This window comes from Nicotiana tomentosiformis, chromosome 8 (genome assembly GCF_000390325.3).
Source record: "Nicotiana tomentosiformis chromosome 8, ASM39032v3, whole genome shotgun sequence".
NCBI lineage: Eukaryota > Viridiplantae > Streptophyta > Magnoliopsida > Solanales > Solanaceae > Nicotiana > Nicotiana tomentosiformis.
The window spans coordinates 118813903-118821647 of record NC_090819.1 but is presented as its reverse complement, the minus strand read 5'-3'; positions in this window follow the sequence as shown (position 1 = coordinate 118821647).

Sequence of the window (7745 nt, the reverse complement as noted above, 5' to 3'; positions counted from 1 at the left end):
CCACTAACTACTTTTGCGACTCGATGGCTGTTTCTGCGGTCCAAAGTGCGCAGGTGCGATTGCGCCAGACACATCCTAATATTATTTCGGATACAATCCGAATCACACCCCGGGGGGCCCGGGACCCTGTCTGAATATACCAACAAGTCCTAAAATACTAATTGCACATCGATTCAAGCCTAATGAACTTTAGAACTTCTAACTTCCACATCTGATGCCGAAACCTATCAAATCAAATCTGATTGACCTCAAAGTTTGCACACAAATCATAATTGACATTACGGACCTACTCCAACTTCTGGAATCGGAATTCGACCCCGATATCAAAATGTCCACTCCCGGTCAAACTTTTAAAAAATCATCCAATTTTCGCTAATTAACGCCAAAATGACCTACGGACCTCCAAATCAACATACAGACACGCTCCTAAGACCAAAATCAGCCTACGAAGCTATTGGAACCATCCAAACTCCATTACGGGGTCATCTTCATACAATTCAAACTACGGTTAATTCCTAGAACTTAAATTTCAAATTTAGGGATTATGTGTCAAATTTCACTCCGAAACAAAAAACCAAACCTCCCGGCAAGTCACGTAACCACAAAACGAAATGGAGGAAGGAATAAATAGGGGTTCAGGGTTAATTCTCTCAAAACGACCGGCTGAGTCGTTACATCCTCCCCCTCTTAAAACAAACATTCGTCCTCGAACGAGTATAGAGACATGCCTGAAGTGGTGAAAAGATGAGGATAACGGCTACGCATATCATGCTCGGTCTCCCAAGTCGCCTCCTCGATCAGATGACCCCTCCACTGAACCTTCGCTGAAGCGATGTTCTTCAATCTCAATTTTTGAACCTACCTATCCAAAATGGCCATCGGCTCCTCAACATAAGATAGATCCTTGTCCAACTGGACTGAGCTGAAGTCTAACACATGAGACGGATCGCCGTGATACCTCCGGAGCATGGAAACATGGAACACTGGATGAACTGCAGTGAGACTAGGTGGCAGTGCAAGTATGTAAGCCACCTCTCCAACCCTCTCAAGAATCTCAAAAGGCCCGATATACCTTGGGCTCAACTTGCCCTTCTTTCCGAACCTCATAAAACCCTTCATGGGCGAAATCCGGAGCAAGACCTGCTCCCCAGCCATGAATGCAACGTCGCGAGCCTTCCGATCATCTGTTTGGATTGGGCTGTACGAAGTCAATCCTGAATCAATTTGACTTTTTCCAAAGCATCCTGAACCAAATCTGTACCCAATAGCCTAGCCTCACCTGGCTCAAACCAACCCACCAGAGACTGGCACCACCTACCATACAAAGCCTCATACGGTGCCATTTGAATGCTTGACTGATAACTATTGTTGTAGGCAAACTCCGCAAGTGGCAAGAACTGATCCCAAGCACCCCCCAAAATCCATCACACAAGCACGAAGAATATCCACCAATATCTAAATAGTGCGCTCGGACTGTCCGTCCATCTGAGGGTAAAATGCTATACTCAACTCCACCCGAGTACCCAACTCATGCTACATGGCTCTCCAGAACCGTGATGTAAACTACGTACCCCGGTCATAGATGATAGATACTAGCATGACATGAAGCCTGACAATCTCGGGAATGTAAACCTGAGCCAACTGCTCCGAAGAGTAGGTAGTAACCATGGGAATGAAATGAGCTGACTTGGATAATCTATCCACAATCACCCAAACTACATCGAACTTCCTCTGAGTCCGTGGCAGCCTAACAACAAAATCCATAGTGATCCGCTCCCATTTCCACTCTAGAATCTCTAACTTCTAAAGCAATCCACCCGGTCGTCGACGCTCATATTTCACCTGCTGACAATTTAGGCACCGGGCTACATATTCCACTATGTCTTTCTTGATCCACCTCCACCAATAGTGCTGCCTCATGTCCTGATACATCTTCGCGACACCTGGATGAATGGAGTACTGCGAACTGTGAGCCTCCTGGAGAATCAACTCATGCAAACCATCTACATTGGGCACACATATCCTGCCCTGCATCTGTGATACATCGTCATCTCCAATAGTGACTTCCTTGGCATCACTGTACTGAACCGTGTCCTTAAGGACAAGCAGATGAGGGTCACTATACTAACACTCTTTGATACAATCATAAAGAGAAGACTGAGAAACCACACAAGCCAAAACTTGACTCGGCTCGGAAACATCCAATCTGATGAACTGGTTGGCCAAGGCCTGAACATCCAAGGATAAAGGCATCTTTGTTACCGGAAGATATGCTAAGCTGCCCAAACTCTCCTCCTTGTGACTCAAGGCATAGGATATCACATTGGCCTTCCCGAGATGATAGAGAATTGTGATATCATAATACTTAAGCAACTCCAACCACCTCCGTTGCTGCAAGTTAAGATCCTTCTGTTTAAACAGATGTTGTAGACTCTGGTGATCGGTGTAGACCTCACAAGGGACACTATACAAATAGTGCCGCCAGATCTACAAGGCATGAACAATAGCTGCTAACTCGAAGTTGTGGACATGATAGTTCTTCTCATGCACTTTCAGCTATCTAGATGCATAGGCAATCACCCTACCATCCTACATCAACACCACACCTAGACCAATGCGCGACACTTTATAATACACCGTATAGAACCCCGAACCAGTGGGCAATACCAACACTGCAACTATAGTCAAAGCAGTTTTGAGCTTTTGAAAGCTCTCCTCATACTCCTCGGTCCACATGAACGCAGCACCCTTCTGGGTCAACCTGGTCATAGGTGCTGCAATAGACGAGAAACCCTCTACAAATCAACGGTAATACCCCGCCAAGCAAAGAATATTATGGATCTATGTAACTGAGGACGGTTTGGAACAACTCTACACTGCTTCAATCTTTTTCAGATCTACCTTGATCCCCTTACTCGATACTACATGACCCAAAAATGCCACTGAATCTAGCCAGAATTCACACTTTGAAAATTTTTCATATAACTTCTTTTCTCTCAAGGTCTGAAGCACAGTCCTCAGGTGCTGCTTATGATCCTCCTGGCTCTGGGAGTACACCGGAATGTCGTTAATAAACACAATGATGAATGAGTCAAAATAGGGCTAGAATACACTATTCATCAAGTGTATAAATATTGCTAGGGCGTCAGCCCAAAAGACATCACAAGGAACTCGTAATGACTATACTGAGTCCTAAAAGCAGTCTTCGGGATATCTAGCTCTCGAATCTTCAATTGATGATAACCTGAGTGAAAGTTGATCTTAGAGAACACCCTGTCACCCTGAAGCTGAACAAATTGGTCATCAATACGAGGCAATGGATACATGTTCTTCACTGTAACCTTATTCATCCGGTAATAATCAATACATATTCGCATAGAACCATCTTTCTTCTTTACAAACAAGACAGAAGCACCCCAAGGCAACACACTGGTCGAATAAATCCCTTATCAAGCAACTTTTGCAATTGTTCCTTTAACTCTTTCAACTTTGTTGGGGCCATATGATAGGGTGGAATAGAAATGGGCTGAGTGCCCGGTAACAAATCAATACCAAAAGTCGATATCTCTATCGGGTGGCATGCCCGGAAGGTCCGCCGGAAATACATCTGATAATCCCTCACTACCGGAACTAACTCGACGGTACGAGTATCAATACTAACATCTCTCACATATGTCAGATACGCATCACACCCCTTCTCAACCATCCGTTGAGCCTTAAGAAATGAGATAACCCTGCTAGTAACATAATCTAAGGTACCTCTCCACTCTAGCTATGGTAGACCTGGCATAGACAACGTCACCGTCTTGGCATGATAATCAAGGATAGCGTGATAAGGTGACAACCAGTCCATGCCCAAAATAGCATCGAAATCCACCATACTGAGCAACAATAAATCAGCTCTCATCTCAAAGCCACTAAGAACAACCAAACACGACCAATACACATGGTCAACCACAATAGAATCTCCCACGAGTGTAGACACATAGACAGGAGAACTCAAAGAATCACGGGATACGCCCAAATACTGATCAAAATAAGATGACACATAGGAATAAGTGGAGCCTAGATCAAATAAGACCGATGCATCTCTATGATAGACCGGAACAATACCTGTGATAATAGAATTGAATGCAACTGCCTCCGTCCTAGCAGGAAGAGCATAGTATCTGGCCTGGCCTCCCCCTCTAGGGTGACCTCTACCTGCTCGACCTCCACCTCTAGCTGGCTATGCAGGTGGAGTGGTAGTTGGTGCTGTAATCATAGCCTGAGGAACCGGTGGAGCACGCGGTGCCTGAGTGGTCTATGGAGTTGCACCCCTCCTGAGTCTAAGGCAATCCCTCATCATATCACGAGTGTCACCATACTCAAAACAAGCTCTCAAAGGACGTGGCTACTGTGACTAGCTCGGGCCTGCTTGTCTGGACTACCCGCTGAAAGCGCCCCGTGTAGGAGGTGCACTAGACAATAGCGGCACATAATAGGGAGCCTGGGGCCTAGGAGTAGGGGTGTTCATAACAACCCGAAAAACCGAACCAAACCGACCAAAAAAACCAATACATTTTAGGTTTGGTTTGGTTTTGGTTTTGAATTTTACAAACCGATTAAATTTGTTTGGTTTTGGTTTAAATAAAACAATAACCGAAAAAACGAACCAAACCAACTATATATATATATATATATATATATATAGCTATTATATTAGTCATATTAGTCATTTATATTTTTAGTCTAGTTCTTTGATATTATATTAATCTAATTTTTTGCCTTTACATTCTAGTTTGATTGGTAGTTTTCTTTTGCTAAGTACAAGAATTTATTTCATGTTAAAAATAATTGATTTTTAATTAAGTACTTAAATTATTCATCACTATTTGATTCAATTATCATCAATATATCTTGGTAAATTATAGATTTCTCAAAGAGCAATTGATTTAATAGTGTTATATTGAAAATGTGGTCGCCGGAATATGCGTTTGGTAGTGTGTCTCATATTTAAGAAAAAAACCGATAAATAACCGAAAAAACCGAAAAACCGACAAAAACTGAATCGATAAAATACCGACTTAATTGTTTTGGTTTGGTTCCAATATTTGAAAAAATGACTTACATGATTTGGTTTCTTTTTAAGGAAAAACCGACCCAAACCGAACCATGAACACCCCTACCTAGGAGTGGCTAGAGTACTGCTGGCTGCTGGAAGTGCTGAATGAACATGGCGACCCACATAACCCCTACCCTGACGAGTTGCAGCTGGGGCACGAGTACCACTATATGTGCCAGACTCTCGAGACCTCTTGGCCTCTCCCGACTCAACATAACCTCCAATATCCTAGCAATCCCCACCACCTGTTGGTATGTGATGTCCATCTCCAACTCTCGAGCCATGCTAAATCTGATACTGGGGTTGAGCCCCTCAATAAATCTACGAACCCGCTCCCGAACAGTAGTAACCAAGGCTGGTGCATGCCTAGCCAAATCACTGAATCGGACTGCATACTCTGACACAGTCATAAAACCCTAGCGCAACTGCTCAAACTCTGTGCGCCATGCATCTTTGAGACTCTGGGGGACATACTCCCTCAAGAACATATATGAGAACCGAGTCCAAGTGAGTGAGGCTACCACGGCCAGACTATCCAACTCGTATGCTCACCACTACTGATAACCCGCTCCTCTAAGCTGGAACGTAGTTAAAGAAACCTCACAAGACTCCACAACACCCATAGTACGGAGGTTACAGTGGCACTCCTCAAGAAAACCCTGGCCATCCTCTAACGCCAAGCCACTAAAAGTAGGAGGGTGGTACTTCTTGTACCTCTCGAGACTGAGTTGCTCCTCCTCAGAAACTATTGTCCTAGCCTCGGGAAGAACTGGGGCTACCGTCTGCACTGGTATGACCTATGGAACCTGGTCGACTTGGACCCGCTGCTGTGGGGTACGGGCGGCGGGAGTCTGTGCTCCTACCCCGACCTGAGATATGGCAGGATCAAGTCGTATCAATCTTGCCTTAGCCAAGGTGCTGAACATGCTAAGAAACTGGGCGAGAGTCTCCTGGAGGGATGGTGCAGTAACAGGAGTCTCAGGTGCCTGCCCTCCAGCTTGAGCTACTAGTAGCTCCTCTGTAGCATCTCGTGCGGGTGCTCTGGCTGCACCGCGTGGACGTCCTTGGTCTTTACCCCTGCCCTGGACTCTCATGGCTCTAGCACGGGGCACGGGTGTCTGGTCGTCTGATCCAGCTGTACGTGTCCTCACCATCTGTGAAAGAGTACAAACGTCTGGCGAAGATAAGTACAAACGTCTCCGTACCGATCTGCGAGGCTCTACTAAACCTGTATGTGACTCATAACACCTATGAACCTAGAGCTCTGACATTAACTTGTCACGACTCCAATTTCCCTCTGTAGGTTGTCGTGATGGAACCTAGTCTCTAAGACTAGGTAAGCCTATCAATTATACGGAATAACGGAATATAAAATTGAAACTCAAACCTAGACATATGAAATAAATAAAAATTGCGATTCAAAATAGTTATAACTCCCAAAACCCGGTAGAAATAAGTCACAAGCTCTAAAGAGAAATACTAAATGTCTATATACATCAAAGTCTAATGAAAATAAGGAAAATAATGTAATAAGTATAGAGGGGGACTCCGAGGTCTGCGGACACTAGCAGATATACCTTGAAGTCTCCACGCAGGGGCTAGCTCACTGATACCTGGCCTGGTAGGAAGAACCTGGGTCTACACAAAACGATGTGCAGAAGAGTAGTATGAGTACACCACAACGGTACCCACTAAGTGTCAAGCCTAAACTCGGTAGAGTAATGACAAGGTCAGGTCAGGGCCCTTGTTGTATCCCGCATTTCGTACGTAAAAGTTTCGTCGTAAGTTAATCAACATAGACTCGGGAATGAGGTTATTTTTGAGGTTATAAGTATTTATGGTAGTTATAATAGGCGATAAGTAATGTTCCGTGAAGGTTAAAGGGTAAACGAATCAAAGAAAATGAGTTTCATTGAAGATTGTCGATTTGGGATAAAATACGGTCCGAGCTATAGTATCCAGTATTTATGGACTACTTCCATACAAGGTACTACAAGACTATGATATTAAGGTGTATAAGTTATGTTAAAAGTCAGTAGTATTTTAATTAAGTTGAGATAATTCTTAATGATATGGGTAATTGATTAATTATTGGGTAATGTGAGATTACCTAGTTAATTAAGGAATTATTGGGTGATTAATTAAATAATTTGGATAAGATTAAACCCCCACACCCACCCCCACCCCACGTGGCAGCAAGCCACCCCAAGGTTCATGACTTAAGTCATTAGGAAAAGGTGGCAAATTAAAGGTATGTGGTTAAGCCACCACATAAAGTGGGCCCAGATCCATAATAATATAAGACATCTCTAACTTAAAAGAGAGATGCATATATCACATAAGTAACGAGAGATCTTCAAAAAATTCAATAAGATTTCATAGCAACTCAATAAGATTTCTTAGCATCTTAGCAACGTGAGATGTTGCAATTTTAAGGGAGTACGGTGCAATCTTTCTCAAGAATATCATACGGATTTTTCCCTACTCCGATCCACCATCATGTGTTTTGTCGCAATTAACGTATGTTAGGGGGATTGTCAAGAGAATCGACCCAGGTATGTTAAGGCTATCCCTTCTTTCCTTTTGGCATGATCCAAATGATACAAATGAAACGAGCAAAATACGCAACTTTCATAAATGA